Source organism: Lichenostomus cassidix, chromosome Z, assembly GCF_008360975.1.
Source record: "Lichenostomus cassidix isolate B80296 chromosome Z, HeHo_3.0, whole genome shotgun sequence".
NCBI lineage: Eukaryota > Metazoa > Chordata > Aves > Passeriformes > Meliphagidae > Lichenostomus > Lichenostomus cassidix.
The window spans coordinates 6,488,680-6,505,472 of NC_139511.1; the positions used below are offsets into that span (position 1 = coordinate 6,488,680).

Genomic DNA, 16,793 nt, shown 5'->3' on the forward strand with positions numbered 1-16,793 from the left:
GATCACTCAAACTCAATGCACTCTTTTTGCACATCTTCTACAGACAGCAGAGGAAAAATTGCTGCAATTGCTGCAAGTATCTGTCTTTAAATAGCCAGATTCATAAGCTTGGTTTGCTGAAATAATGAAGGGGGGAAAGGATCCTCTGCTTTTAAGGCAAGCTAACAGGCTAAATTCATCACTTTTAACTCCAACGCAACCTGCTTACCCAGATAACCTTCAAAGCTTTTCTCACACAATGCACTTGCAAAAGTAAAGAATATACATATATATATATACAATTACAATGGAATATTTGACATTTCTGCAGTGAAAAAGAAGTTTCTGTGGAAAAAATGCTTGATCAGTGAAATTTCAGTGTGCACAAAAAGTCAGCATTCAACTGGATGAGTGAATGATGCTTGCCTGCAAGGAGGGGTATAAATTGCAGGGAGTACCTAACACGTACATAACAGCATGGGTTCTCTTCTTAGAACAGTTTCTTGCTGATACGGCACAGAGGTTCCCTCCCTTATATTCAGTTTACACAAAACTTTTCCAAGTAGACAGTTTTTGCACATTTTGCAAGTGAAGATATTTGTATTTGGACAGATGTGGAGCTGTTTCAGAGTAACCAGTTACCACCAGTTTATCTGATAGAGTAAGGCTGCTGGGTCCCCTACTAAAACTGTGGCCCATTACTAAAATTTACAGAACATCTGCAAGAGCAGTTGCCTTCGGACTGCTCTAATTTTGCTCTCCAGGGCACACCCCAATGAGCCCCCTGGGACCTGCGGGGCCGAATCCTGGGTTTACGGGGGTTGCGCTGGGAGGTCTGCAAGCAAGTCTGGGACCTGGAGATGGAGAACCTGGAGTGGCAGACCAGGAACCAGGAGCTGTGGCAGTGCCTGGACGGGCTGCAGGGGGAGCAGCGGGGGCAGGAATGCCAGGGGAACAACCTCAGTGTCTGGGTGGGCTCTGCTGAGTTGGGACTGTCGGAATTTCAGATGGAGCTGAGGCAGAGGTGGTGCATGACTGAGGTTTTGGAACCAGGGAAGTGGTGGCTGCAGGAAGAAGAGCTGCGGTGGTGGGAGCATGATGAGGTGAAAGGCTGGGAGTGGGTGCTGAAGGAGTAGCTGAGGACCATGAGGACCCACCTGATCCAGACGAAAGACCGTCTGCGGGTTCACGTGGACCATGTTTCCAGGACCTGGAAATATCCCAGAAAACCCTTCTGGAAGAGCAGAAATAGCGGTGCTTCCACAACCTCATCCAGGAGCTGAAGATGAATGAATATCTACATTTCTGCTGCCTGTGGTTCCAAAGGAGTCAGAGTGGCAGCAGGGGCTGCAGCACCAGCGCTTTGCCCTCCAGCAGCCCCAGATACTGGTGATGAAGAGGTCCCACGGGGTTTGGGTGTGGAGCCCAGAGCTCCACTACAACTTCAGCTTCAACAGCACGTTCCCACCCAGAGCTTACTGGGGAAAATATTCCAGAAGATTCAGCTACTCATCCAGGCAACCCTGGACAGGTATGAGTCTTCACCTAAGGCCAGATGTGAAGTTTTTTCCTCCAATTTCCTAGAAATCTACAACAAACACCTGTGGGATATGATGCTGGGAAAGGAGGAATATGGAATTCAGATGGAAATCTGACAGACTGGGCCAGGCAGTGACGAGCTCTATGTGCATAACATCATCTGGATGCCTGTGATGCAGGAGGGAAAGATGCTGGAGCTGCTGCAATGCATGTGTGTTGGGCTTGACAACCTCTCATCCTGCAGCTGCTCCCTGTGCCAGCGGTGTGTCCTCGGGGAGCACTGCACACCTGATATCCCCCACAACTCCTCCCTGACCCTGGTGGACCTGGTGGTCAGAGAGCCTTGACAAAACAGAATCTGGTGGGAGCTGGCTCCAGAAAACTCAACCCATGAGCTCTAGACTCAGCACCCTGAGGCTCATCACTGTTGTTGTCTGCAAAAAAAAAAAAAAAAAAAAGGCTCATTCCATACTGGAGCAGCAAACTGGTGTGGGCCTCTACACTCCACCCTACAACTCAAACTTTGATATGGACTTGGTGATCCCTGGAAATGCAAAAAGAAGAGTGAGAGGGACAGGGACAGAAGAATAGAGGGACAAATACAATCTATAAGCTGTCTCTTCGTGTTGGCAGTAGTCTACAATCCTACACAATGTGCAAAATGATGGCCAAAACAAAAAGCAGAAACATTAACATTAACAAGACAATGAAAAAGGCAAATATTTTGTTAAAGATTCCTCCTGCTGTTGGCAATGACTCAAATAAAATGTCCCACCAATGGTGTTCCATGTCTGTCTTCACCCGTTCCAGCATTCAGTGGATTGCTCTCAAATCACAATGAGCACAATCAAAATTTTTTTTTCTTTGTCTTGTTCTGGCTTCAATGGCTGTCTCTGGTGATCATGTGGCAGCTTCTTTACCAGCATGAGGTTTATACCAATGGGAGCAGGTTGTAAGGCTGGGAACAGGATATAGACAGATTTCAGCAAATGGTAAGAAGTAATGAGCTCAATAATTAAAATCATGACCTTTAATTTCTGAACACAAAAGTTAGATTGATTACTTGTATCTACAATAAGGTTGTCTACAAGCACAAAATAACAAGGGGTTCAATCAGGATGAATTCTCATCCATTCCATCAGGCCCACACTCTATGGTCCAGAGGACAGAGTATACCTCCACTGTGATTAAATCCTGGCACAATGATTGGGCATATGTTATATACCAAAACATTGTCTATTGTTTATTGTGATAATGGCTGCAAGTTCCCCACACCCCTTTCTTAACGACTGTACTTGTCCCCTATTGTCCTGCCTTCCCTACTCCACGTGGTCCTAGCCACGCCCCCAGTTTTCCCTATTGGTTCCTGTACCCTAACCCCACGTGGCCCTGGCCACTCCCTCGGGTTTCCCCTATTGGTTCCTGTACCCTAACTCCGCCCCTGTACCTCCCCTGTACCCAGAGGTCACTGGGCCTGTGTGCTGTCCCTGCCCCTCTCTGTTTCCCTATAAAACCCCTTACCCTCTCCCATCTTGCTGTCTATGCTCCACATGTGTCTATGCTCCACATGTGGCTGTGCATGTGAGGCCTTCGCCCTCGAGGCACCTCTGCCTCGGGGAGGTCATTGGCCTCTGCTGCACCATGCGAATAAACATCTTCCATGGACACAACGCATAGACCCTCCTCGCCTCCTTTATCACCGCCGGTTGTGGAAGCAGACGAACCAGAGCTAGCCTTATGGCTCCCCGGCCGGTGAGAGCGCAGTGTCCAGCTCTGGGACAGAGGGTTTGGAGCACTGAGGCGCTGAACTGGGCTGGGTAGAGAAGCTCTAGGGTAAAGTCTGCTGCAACATCCTTTAAACCGCAACAATTGTTGAAACAACAACTGTGGCTTTATTGTTAGTGGTGTCTTAAGTGAAATTAACTAGTTTCCACCAGCAGTGGAATTCCCTTCCAAATTTAGCTGGGTTACTCCAGGTTACTTTTTGAATTTCAGTGGACAAATTGCTTTGAACTCCTTTATAATTGCTGCCACAGTAAATTGCATCCAGAGCTGATAAACGTCTATGGTGTAGAATGTACCATGGGTACCATTCTGCTTAGCAGTATGGTAAGTAATAAAAATAATAAATAAAAGAAGGGAGAGTCTCCCCTCTGTGGGTTGAGCTTGTTCATGTGTGAAGCAAATTTGGCTCTTGCTGACAATGATTGCACCTGCAAGGAGGATAAGCTGCTCCTCAGTAGTTAATCTGATCTTCAGTGGGGGTGTGCTGACATCATTCCTAGGAAGAGACGACTATAGAAACCCCAGCCAGGTTTGTTTAACAGCCTGGGCTTATGAGAAAAGCCTTTCCACCTTGCTCAGAATATCTGCTTTGTCTCTTTAAACTCAGTTGAACTGAATAGTAAAGATCTCTTTGGTCCATCAGGACCAGTTTGGCCTTGACATTTCCCAAGTGGAATCTCCAAAGTGCTTCCCTCACTGCTGTTCCTGCTTGCCTCACCTTTTCTGGAGGGCAGGGTGTTCCGCGACAATTAGAGTTGTCCTCTAGGGGCAGGATGCTCTCTGAATTTGAGTTAAGAGTTCTGCAAAACAGCAGAGCAGTGATTAAAGGCACAGTATTGGCATTCAATTTTCTGTAATAAACCCATAAGCCACAACTGTCAGTTCGGCTTTTTCACCAGCCAAACAGGAGAATTAGAAGAGGAGTGTGACTGAGTGATAGTACCTCTTTTTTCCAAATGTGTTATCACTCTGTAAGTGTCCAAGCATCTGCTTGTTTTGGGGCTGTTGGGCTGACACTATTGAGTACCTCAGCTGTTAGAGGCTCCAAATCAGCCTCAATTTCAGAAATCCCACCTTGCTTTACATCAAACATCCAGCACTGAGATACATGAGCAGTCTTTGGATCCCAGAGTGCAGGCACTGCATGGAGCAAGCACACTGCAGCCTCTGAATTTCTTTAAGAGTTGGGGTTAACATTTGAATCAAAGTACCATGTATTGCCATCATTCAGAACATTGAAACCCAAATTTTCATTGTGATCTTTAATTGCAAAGCAAGTAGTCAGCATATTTCTCACCCAGGAGCCATAAATTAGGCTTAGCAGCTGGGCAGATAACATTTGCTCCGTTTACTCCAATGTTTTTAACTCTTTGCCATCCTGGCCATAGACTCAGCTTCTCAGCATCCCACTGTGTTAATATTCAACGCAGTGCTCCTGTTTCTATTAGAAATATTATTAATTGTTAATGAGAACCAACTGTAATCTGAATGTTTGGGCCATTATTATGTATTCTTTGATAGAATTCTACTTGCTGGGTTTCAATATCACTTGATTTGTGGACATAATGCCCTGGCAAATCAGCCACCTGAATTGGAATCTGTACAATGCCGGGTGAACTGACAGCTGGCTTAGGCATCACCTCTACCTTTGCTTCCAATTTTTGGATTTTCTCTCCCTTTGTTCCTTCAACTGTTCGGCTGCTGCTTAATTTTCAATAACAGTAATAATTCAGCTGCTCTCCTCCCCTTCTATTTCCTCTCTCAGATATTTTTTTCTTTCTACTATGATTATCCAAATTCCCCAAAACTGTCTTTCCTTACACTGATGAAGTGAGTCCTAAGAAGATCTTTCTGAGTTGTAAGTTTATGAGCTTGTATTCTCAGTTTATCTCCTGTCTCCCTCTCAGAAGCCAGTGATGTCTTTAATACCTCATTTTTTGACAGTTTTATTTTTGGTAATCCTCCTTAGATGTTTCCAACTGCTGTTCCCCTGTTCACTTACTGAGGACAGCAAGAGAATAATTTCCCAATCCCCAATAAACAACATCAGTCTGTGTGGCCACAAGAATGATAGGTCTCTTGGGACACTGTGGAGCTCTAATTCCCGTGTCAGCTTGTTTATACCACCTGTGACAAGGGAGTGCAACTTGCCTTTTCCCCAGGCACTGTTCCACCTTCTCAGGAACAGCAGTGGATAACTCATCCACCACCTCCCAAGGAATTCCCTTCTGCAAATCTTTCGCGCACAACACATTCTGTCGGGCACTAGGACCCTCCTGCTCCTTTTTGGGAGGTTCTCTGTCCTGCTGCAATTCCGATCTCCTGATTGCTGTTGCCACAGGTAACTGGCTCCTGAGCTATCTCCCCCCACATGAAAGATTTTCCCTGTTTCCCTTTTCCACCTCTCTGTGTGGTTAATGCTCACCTCAATGGATCTCGTAGTTGTACCGCAAAGTGTTTTATCTCATCTGTCAAACCTCTGATCACGGGAAACCTCATGTTTGGATCAGCAACCAGAGATGCAGCTGAGGGCTGTCCCAGAACCAGCCATCTACGATTCATGAACTGCAAACCTGCTGCCTCCTGTGAGCTCTCCATCACATCATCTAAAGTCAGGGTCTTGATCCTAATCTGGATCACCTCTCTCTAAAGGATCCAAAGTTCCTGCCGCCTGAGTTACGGACCATGTCTCTCTCAGTCACCCACCATTAAAAACATTTCTGGCCCCCTCGGGCCTTTGCCTCAGACAGCCTAATTCAATCAATTCAATCACCAACCACCAGAGATATTCTCCAAACACCTTCAATTTGGGATTCCAGTGAGAGTCATCTATACTTTTCATGGAACTTTGCTACCTTGGGCACTCTAAAGAGCATAATTTCAGTAACAGTTTGCTGGCCCTGACCATCACTGAAGGCTTTTAAATCCTGACACTCCTCCCATGAAATTTTTTCTCTTTGAGAGAGAGAAAACTCTGCTTGAATCCCTGCCAGAAATCTTTTAGTATGGCCGTGTTCAGCATCAAGGAATGCCTCTGCCTGCAGCCTGCTCTCCCTTCCCCAGCTGAGCTCAGCAACAAGCAGAGCCTCTGCCTGCAGCCTGCTCTCCTTTTCATGATCACGCTCAGCACAAGCAGCCCCTTCTCTCGCTTGTTTGCACACCTCTCCGTTTGGGCAGTGGTTAAACCTGATTCCAAAGGTGCACCCAAAATGCTTTACCTTTCCCCTTCCATACCTTTTGTTCACATAACACCACATTTCTCTGTTTAAAAGCAGCCTAAGGGTTATATGAGTTTCCATTTGCCCAGTCTCTCAATTTTTGCAAAATCAGGGAGCAGTCAAACAGTGACAGTCTTGGCTTACAGCTGCTCCGATCTCTCCTGACTGTTAACAGCCACCTCCCGGCACTCTGCCTGGAAATCATGAGTAGAGTGGTGATATCCCAAAGGGACCCCTTTGACCAGAGCCTACTGTCCATGATTACCCACCCTCAAGGGGAAGGAAAGCCCTAAGATTTGTAAATGCTCTTTGGTCAAAAGGAAAGGCAGAAGTCAGAGGATCCTCAAACAATTAGAAAGTTCTATTAGGAAATTACACACTTGGCATGGAAATGGGTACATTTCCACATATAAAAGCACAGCAGCGGTTTTTAGAAAAAGGGGTAGGGTGAAAGGGAAGAGACAAATTAAAGAGGGAGAGATGAATTAAAGTGAGCAAGAGAGAAAGAAAAATAAATAGGAAAAGAGCAAGATATAAAAGGGAGAGAGATTAATTAAAAGAAGAAAGCAAGCAAGCAAGAAAGAAAGAGAAAAAGAAAGAAAAAGAGGAAGAAAGGAAAAGGGAAAAAGAGAGAATTTAAAAAAGAAAAATCAGAGAAAAGAAAGAAAAGGAAATTACCAGTCCCGATTCCAGCGCCGATCCAGCTGATGGGATGTCGATCCTGGTCCCAGCGCCGATCCAGCTGATGGGATGTCGATCCTGGTCCCAGCGCCGATCCAGCTGATGGGATGTCGATCCTGGTCCCAGCGCCGATCCAGCTGATGAGATCGATCCTCGTTTCGGAGTTGATGTAGCTGTGTTGGTCTGGTTGATGAGACGTCCAGGCTTCTGGGGATACTGCCTGGGCTTTGGGGCATTTTATGGGCAGGTTTCCCCGCCCCAAAGATGGGTTTCTCACTTCGTATGTAAATTAGTTCTCATGCGCAGTCCATTCTTTTAGACCTTTCTGGAAATGGGTTGGAGGGCTCTGGGGGTCTTGGGTGGCCTTAATCACACCTAATAGCTCATGCCCACTTCCTGCCACTCATTCCTGCGCTTGCGCTGTGCTGTGCGGTGCTTGTTTGTCACAGAAAAATGCCCTATCTCTGCCTGGCCCCCCTTCTCCAGCCAAAACTTGATCTTTCTCATGGCCCTGTTAATAAAAACAGTCCTTGGTTATTACCAACAATCCTTGTCTGTTATTGCCAACCGTCCTTGGTTGCCTCCGCGGCCATCTGGTTATCGGCGTGTCAGACATACACATTACCCCTTTATCTCCTGGGAATCGAGAGCTCAAAAAGGATCTCACTTTGGACCCTTGTTTAGAGGGTCCTAAAAGAGGGGGCTTTAGTTGTGGTAGTCTTCTATCCTGGCTACAATTAGAGTTGGTAACTTTCTTTTAAAGTTTGGTAACAAAAAAGTAATTCCACTTAGGTTGCTATTCAGGCAAGAAAAAAGAGTTTTCAAGGCTGTTTGTTAAAAAACAGGTTCCCCCTTAGACACCTGTTGTTTCCTGGGAGCAGACAGTGTTTCTGATAAGCTCGAGAGAGGCTTAGTCCAGGTGCAGGTTGTCAAGGCCAATTCTTAACGAGCACTTCTCAGACCAGAGTGTGGCCACAGGAGGGAGAGCGAGATGCATCACCTCATCCATCCCACGACTAAAGTCAGCTTCTCCAGATCCCTACAGACAATCTATACAGGCACAAAAACATGATGGAGAAGGGAATATAGAGAGACAGCACATTAACACAGCTTGGGATTTTCCTTCCTATTACACCCATTGTGTCTGTGTGTCCAAGAACCTTGGTTATTGTGTGGACTAAAAACCTGCTGTAAGGTCATGATGTTCCATTAAAATGATCTTTAAAAACATTCAATTTATGACTCAGACATACAGGAATTATGTGTGATATGTGCTGGCACAAAAGTAACTTTGAGTTAGGAGCCTGCAAAATCTTCCGTTTTCGGTTCACAAAAAATTAAACATTAACATGTTCCAGGACTTTTTTCAAAGTTATTTTTTCCCTTCACATAACAATGAGGTGAAAAATCCACGCTCTTATAATGTCCTATTTTTTAAAAAACTTCTCTGCTGAATGATAATAAATGATTTCCAGCCTTGTCACAAACAGTATTCTGAAAAAAGGTTCCATACTTCATAAACCTACAGAGCCATCTTTAGATAGGGATAGGTGTGGTGGAAGTAAAGGTGTTCCTGGAAGGGCTGTTATTGACAAGTCAGTGCAGACATCCAGATACAGTAGCACACATTTTCAAAATAATTGACATCATACTCATGCTTCAATGTAAAGTGTGTGATGACAAAATGACTGGAGCCATTGAGCAATAAACACCCCGCAATTCATCCACTCCACGTTGAAGCATTTGCCCTTCTACCAATACATACACCTTATACTGTAGAAGATCCCTTTCCTGGCATCCATATTGTTTTGTTAATATGAGCAAAACCAAAACAAAACAAGCATACAAAAAAGCATCAGAAACCCCCAAACTGCTAAAAATAACTGCAACAGTAATGCTGAACCAGTGTGATACTGCAGTTTTCATTTCAGTTAATGTGTTTCACATAAAAAATCAAAGCAATCTTGCTGACTGCATTCTTAATAAAACACCATCACATTTTATCAGCTGCTGGCATTGCAAAAGCAAATGTTTGTTGTTACCTACGATTACTTTAAACGTCAATAAAACAAACAGAGGGGAATGTGACTGCTGTGAATTACGGTGGATCACTGGGACCACAAATGCTCATATACACCTGATGCCTTGCCTGCTGCATCACTTCCCAGCTTTGGCTTATAGGTTCTTTATGTTTCTTTTGTAAGGCCTTTTGTCTCAGGCAGACCAAAGCCAAGGGGAGCCCTGCTATCAGCTTCAATGGTCATTGAATGAAATCTGATTTCGGTCAAGTGCAACTAATTTGAGAGCAGATACCACACTGCAAAAGGGTAAAATACCCATGAACTTGCTTCAGCTTAACCATGCAGCTTCTGAGAGGAAAGTTTTGTTTGGTGTTGAACAATGCAGGATTGATTTTCACTCGCTGCCTTCTGAATATCAAATGCAAGCTCCTCTTGCAGGACATGCAGAACCACATCCCCCAAAGGAAACAGAGTTTAATCTTAGCAATTCTGCATTTTCCTGGCAGATGGAACAACATGGGCTATCGTTTGCTGTGTAATGTGAGGACCAGAAGGGAGGGGAACATTACTTTTGCCAGACAGAGGGTTTTCAAATTTATCCACACCCTCACTGTTCTTTGGGACAGCACTTACCAGTGGGTAGACAGATTCACTGTTTTTCTGTGTTTTTCACAGGTGTGCATCCAGAGGATATTTCAAACTTCAAACCATGTGGAAGCAGAACTACTTTTAAAAAACTTAAAATGGAGGAAAAGCTTCAGGCAGTGTTTGAACCCTCCTGATCTTCTAACCACAAATTGCATCAGCAAGCCACAAAGTACAAACCCATGATAAATCAGGTTTGATTTACTCTAGTACTCTGAAATGCACAAGATATGCTTAAATGACTTCTAGTCACTTAAGTCCTAGGAAGAAATTGCCATTTGTTCCTGTTTGTGAGGGAACTAATTTTTGCGAGTGAAAGTTCAAAATTTAGCAAAACACAGGCAGATTGCCTGTTTTCCACCACATGCAGAGCTAAGGCTAACTGAAACCAAATTTTTCCTTTGAATAATTTTTTTCCCAAATACTTAGTGATGCAAAATTGAGAAGAGAAAGAGCAAAGCTGTTTTGGATACCTCTGTGAGAATAAAGAATAATTTTTTCTATTTCTAGCAAGTAATTTTGCATTTATGTAAGCATGAACATTTAGTCTGGAAAAGCAGACAAACCATATTAAACAAGTTATACAGCTAAAAAGTTATTTCAACATTCCTAGGGTTGTTTTTGAAAAAGTATTTATCTCTTCTCCGTTTCTCTCTCCCACTTTCGCCACAAAAAAAAAAAAATTCCAACCCAGAAAACAAAGCAAAATAAAAAACCCCCACACATTCAATGCAAGATCAAGGCTTTTGCTGACACCAGTTCAGAGCAGCTGCTTCCAGCGGCTGTGCAGGCTCTGGTAAATATGTGGTCTCTCTAACAGGCTGCCCCAGTCTCTTGGCATCTTGCTGGGAGGCAGAGGCACATGGGACGTGAGCTGGAGCTTTCTCCCACTGAGTTTTTTTCCACATGCAAGGTTTGCCACCTGCCGTGTTGAAAGACAAAGTTACTTGTTCACTTCTCTTGTGTGTCTTTCGAAACAAACTGGGAAAGCCCTCTCAACTGTCAGTGTCTCAGCATCGTCCAGGGTGAAACAATTTCTTGTAGGAGGCATGTCACTGACAAACCTGTGCCAATCTGAGCTGTAAATGATGGACAGAACTGGAGGGTTTTGTGTCTAAATGGAAATAGATAACAAAGGGTGTTCTTCTTTGGTTTGTGCACACAAAACCACAGGGGGAAAGAAAGAAATCAACACCCCTGTATGATATCTGTCAGCACCAGATTTTGCTGTTATTCAGGTTAGTTGAATGTTGCATTTATCACGTTGATGGAGTTCAGAGGCCTCTGCTGGACCTTAATCCAGGTTCATAAATTGTACTACTGTGGCCTCTGAGCATCTAAATTTTACACCCTTAGGACGGCACTCTCCACTCTTCTGGTGTAAATTAGATCAATTTTTCACATCTATTCTTCACTTGGATGTTCAAAGTGTAGCACAGAACAGAGTTTAGCCTCCTTGCAGCATCTCACTGATGCTCACTGAAGGCAGTCTTCACTCCAAATTTTGCCATCTTGCAGGCACACAGCCTCTGAAGCTCTGTCTTAATCTTTCCGCATGTGCATTACCACATCCTGAAGGAACCTCTGCCACCCTCCAAATTTTTTAAGGGCAAGCTTTGCCACTTAAGGAATAGCTGGAAAGGAACCACAAGGAGCAGGCTTCTCTTTCAAAGATGCACAATGTATTGAAATTGCTCATGATTTCAAGCTGATGGCATTCTTTACTTCACCCTTATTCCTGTGCTCTGCCACCTGAAATGCCTGCTCAGATGCCAGACTTTCCCTGTTGTGCAGAATTGCCTTGCTAGTGCCTCCTACTTTGAGGTGAGAAACAAAAGATTTGCTCCAGCTGAAGGGCAATTCAATACTGTGGTGGTTGACCATAGCTCCATCTCTCCCCCTACTCAGTGGGGCAGGGTGGATAAAATAAAGATAAAAAGTCATGGATCTCTGACATTATGGCAATTTAATAAAGAAAAGCAAAGGCAGAAGATGAAATCAAAAGAAAACAAAAATATTTGCTCTCTACTTCCCATCAGCTGCTTTCTGGGAAGCAGGGCCTCAGAACAGGTCCTAGAAGGAAGTCCTCCTTTCTATTGACTTTTATTGCCAATATGTATGAAATGTCTCTTAGGTCAGCTTGAGTCAGCTGTCCTGGTGATGTCCCACTCCAACCTCTTGCCCCAGCCTAAGAGCCTCAGGGGTTGAGTTGAAGATGGTGCTCTTCAAACACTGCTTGGCAGCAGACAAAATTTTGGTGCGTTACCAACACCATTCCCCTAGGAATTCACAGCACAGCACCATGAGCACTGCTAGGGGGAAAGCTTGCCCCATCCCATCCATTTCTGCACCTTCAGGACCTACTCATCAACAGGTTTAGTTTTGTCCATTTCCCCATCAGTAATTACTTTATTGTCATTGTCTGGACACCACTGCTGCAGAACCAATCAACACTGGTTTTGCTCAAACTCTGTAACTAACCCAGGACAATGTGCACTAAGGGAATTACCTCACTGATTTTCACAAGCCCAGCAGAGTCAGGTGTACCTGGGGTATGGGGGGAGCAAAAGGTGCTGAAAAGGGTGATGAATCACATGGATAAAAACTCAGTGAAATAACATTTTGGAGCATGGCAAGATAATATAGGGTCATGCTGCATCCTACACAAGGAGTTTTAGAAGCTCTTATCTGTCCCAGAACTGTGAATGTTCTGCCCCAAAATAGGCTCTTTCAGCTGGTGTACAGGAGACAAATACACACACAGAGTCAAGGTGTTGGATTTATTTACAGTTCTGTGCAGAAGGAGGGGCTGGGTGGCAAATCCACAAAGCCAGCACGACAACTACCAAAACTTTTCACTATTTATTCATTTTTAGCAAACAAAGGCATTTTTGTTCATTGTAACCAATGGCAGCCACCCTGTAAGCTGGACAATGGGAAAAATGTGTTGTAGAGTTGTTTTTATTTTTTTGTTGACTTGGTAAATGGGATGAGGTTTGTTTTATGCTGAAATTTTTATGACCTTGTATAGAGATCCAGGTATTCCGAAGAGGTGTAAATCTGGGACAGATATGCTGATGCCATGTATGAAGGAGAAGGAGAAAAAGGCATTACGTTGCAGAAGAGATGAATCAAAACAGTGAGCATATGGGAAATTAGGGTTTTAGTCCTGCTGCAGGCTGGACCTGGGGACATGTTTAGCCAGTGATACAGGCCTTTGTAAGACAAACAGTGGGGACAGAAGGTCTGCCAGTTTTTGCACATGTCCCTTTTACTACTTCGAATTTGTTGGACTGGAAACTGTGGTTCATACTGAGAGAATCCTGAAGGAGTGTAGCAGCTTTTGGAAACCATTCTGCTGACTCATAATTCTATCTGGGAGGGATGTACAGTCTGCACAGAATGTGTTTTGCTGTGGAAGAAAAGAGATCAGTGTTAAAAAAGGTGAAAGAGCAAAAGGCAGAGATTTTTGGGTGCTGAAAGGTACAAACACACACACACACAGAGCCAAAATCCATATGCTGTTTTAAAGCACGAAGGGCCATTTAGAAAATGTAAATGTTATGATGCTGGAGAAGTTTTTAGAAGTGCAGGGGACTCAGGGAAAGAAGTATCAGGGTACCCCAGCAGATCCTAGTTGCAGTAAAACCAGGAAATGGAACAAGAGATTTTTGATTGACAGCAGGCCTACACATTCAGTAAAAACTATCTGCAAGGGTTTGCTAAGTGAAGTTACAGAACTGATTGTTGGGGCAATGCAAAAAAACATTTACAGGTATTTGTAAGTCTCCTGGAGTGGTTGATTAAAGATACTAAACTGACTCACAGGTTTCTATATGCCAGAATATCCCCTCCTTTTGTTAAGACAAAAATTTTAATGCAAATTAAATGCTTGAATAAAATTTTTTGAAAACTCTGTACAGCTGCATATCTCACAAGAAAAGGCTCAAATCTATCTGCTAAGAAACCAGACTTCATAGGAGCCCGAGAATGATATCCTGCATGTGGAATTGAGTGTTGCTTAGCTGAATTTAAGGCCAGTAAAGAAGCTTTGTTCTCAGGAGTATAGGCTGGTACAGGATTTAAGAGAAAAAAAACAATTAAGCGTGGACAAATACTTATTTGACTGTTTTGGATTGAAAGTTGCTTTCTTTTGTATTTCAGTGGATGAGTAGAGACAGAGACTCTTGTGTTTGAGATTGAAAAATCTAAAAAGAGAAAGTAAAGTGCAGCTATGCTAGACAGTATCATCACAGGCATTATAACAAAACCCACCGAAACAGTAAAATAAAAACTAAAATAAACTCTATTCTGTTTAGTAACATATTTGCAAAGCATTTGGAACAATGGCAAGGTAACATTAAATGTGTAATTCTGTTGCAATGTGTGATGAAAGATCAACTGAGAAAAACACCTAGATGTTTAAAAAAAATATTTTCAAAAGTTTGGTGGAAAAGATTGTTTTGGGAGGAATGGGTTAAAAGCACAAGACTATCGAGGAGGATTGTGAATCCTTGAAGTGACCTTGCAGCTGGGAATAATCCTTGATAACCCGGTCTGAACAACAGCCAGTGATCCTCTGGCGTGGGCTGAACATAACAGTGCCTGTTTGTGAGTCTCTGCCCAGGGCTTGCTTTGGGAATCTCTCAGTTAAATGAGAAAAACAGAAATAAGTTTACTCTTCGTGTTTTAGACATGGGCTTGTGGCTGTCCTGACTGCCTGTGCAGACTCACACATTGTGAATCAACAATGTCTCACTAAAATGATGGCAGAAGAAACTCAGACCTTATGACAAGTTAAAAGCAAGGATACAGTTCCATCCAGCTGTAATAACAAAGGTCCCTATGGGAGAGGGAAAAAGGGGAATAACTCCAGGGAATAGAAGCAAGTTAATTTCTCTGATTTGCCTAAAAGTGGATATTAGAAGTTAATTTTCTACTTTCTCAGGGTGCCCAGATGCTTTCCTTTGCCACACCAGTCAAGCCAGGGGGGTTGTTGAAATTTTACTGGAAGAAATATTTCCTTGATTTGGAGTTCCAGAGGGTTTCTCTTCAGACAAAAGGCTTCATTTCACCCCAGAGGTGGCAGGGACTGTCTAAATTTCTTCAGTTTAAGTGGGATTTGCACACCCCTTGGAAAACACAACCTAGTGGAAAGGAAAACAGATGAATTAGACTATCAGAAGAAATTTCAAAACTCTGCCAAGAAACCCACATAAAGGGGGGCAGAGGTGTTAACTTTTGCTTTAATAAGAATTTGAATCACCTAAGACATTTGAATGTCTTAGGGAGGAGTGAGCCGATCTGAAATTCTGAATGACAGATTGTATCCAAAAGACACTGTGGTGATGAATGGTGATCAAATTCATGTGAAAGGTGATGATGTGTTGAGAAATTATCTGTTATCTCTCTTGAGGTTTTGTCCTCTCTGCCACCACTGGTTAGGTGTCTTAACCAGTGACCATCTGCAGCTTTCAACCAGGTGGTTGAAAGGCACAAGTTTATGTGTGAATGTGGAAAGATGGATGCTTATAAGAAAAGTGGAGAGCCCCTCATGTTGCGTTACTGAAGCCAGATACAGATGCAAAAGTAGAAGGAGTTAATTCTGGGATTCATTACACTTCAGTAAAAAAAAGGACCCCAATATCTGAACATGATAAGTAGATTTCATAACAACCAAGAGATCTTAAACTACAACTGAGTGAAAATTTTAAATTATTTGCAGTTGGGCTGAAAGTAATGTTGGGAGCACTTAGATTGTCTACAGGGACTTAAATTACTAATCGTAGGCATTTATCAGCAGGGATTTTTTAATTGCTGAATAGATCTGGAAATTCTGGAATTGAAAGCATTCACAATATGTTGTTGTTGCCTCAAGATAACACAGCAAAATCTAGTGCTACAGCTTATCCAGTCTACAGCTCTAGCAGTGGTAAACACTCTAGAGTTTTACCATAGGCAACTCTGAAAATGGCCATTTAGAAGGATAATGCTTGCTCTAGTTTTACTGATATTTGGAAGTGGCTGACATCCTGGTCTCCTGATTTGTGTGCATGGGTCAAGAAATTGTTATCTTTGTCACAGTTTTGGTGGTGTTTGTTGGCATCTGTGTGGTTACCCTCTGTATGTGTATATGTTACATGGGGATATTGGAATCAGAAAGGTGAGACTAGTCTAAGAAATTGATTAAATGAGTCTCAAAAGGAGGAATTGTTGCAAAATGTGGAATATGTAAAAATTTTCTTAGGAAAGGATGCTCTTTTATGTTTGATCTTGGTGTGTTTTCAAGCCCAATCAACAAGAAAAGAGATTTAATCCATGTAACAGCAGCCAACAAAGCTGTCATGATGCCCAGGTGTTGGAAAGGCAAATTACTTCTTGGCAGAATTGCCTTGTGAAGGTTCAGGGCTTGACAGGCTTCAGGGATCTCAGACCTAGGGGAGGTTAGCAAGGGGCAGATCAAGACCACCTACTCAAGAAACCACCGGCTGAAAAGAAGGACTGAGCAGGCAGACTAATTAGCATGAGAAGTGAAAGAATCATTAACCAAGAGAAGACAGAATACTAATTATTAAGAGAACCAGGTAACTTGTAATCAACGAACACTAATTCCTTTGTTTACTAAAATGTATAAACAATGAAAAGTTCTGGCATTTATGGTACTGGCTTTGGGAATTTAACACTGAGCCCCCCCTTTCTGCACAGAACTGTGAATAATTACCTCCATTCTGTGCGTGGATCAGCCTCTTGACACTGGGTGCAAGAATCTACTTTGAGACCACAAAGGGATGACAAGTGGAGGTACAAGATAATCAGTGCTGGCAACTGTGGCTGTAGAGATGCAGTGTAAAAGCCTCAGTGATGCAACATGAATAATCTCTTTGGACCTCCTTCACCTCCACTTCCTTATTATCCTTGTTTTGTC

General features: G+C 43.2%; 2 long non-coding RNA genes across 2 annotated transcripts in view; one reads left to right on the top strand and one right to left on the bottom strand.

Moving 5' to 3' along the window:
• LOC146424317 (uncharacterized) overlaps positions 1-16,793 on the top strand; it is a 426,563-nt gene that overhangs the window by 116,702 nt on the left and 293,068 nt on the right. The gene's annotated exons all lie outside the window — the stretch shown is intronic.
• Positions 14-7,544, bottom strand: LOC146424325 (uncharacterized). The gene is made up of 3 exons (XR_014846666.1): positions 7,200-7,544; positions 4,022-4,103; positions 14-2,476 (listed from the first exon to the last, which is right to left on the bottom strand). It is a non-coding gene; the product is annotated as an uncharacterized LOC146424325 (long non-coding RNA).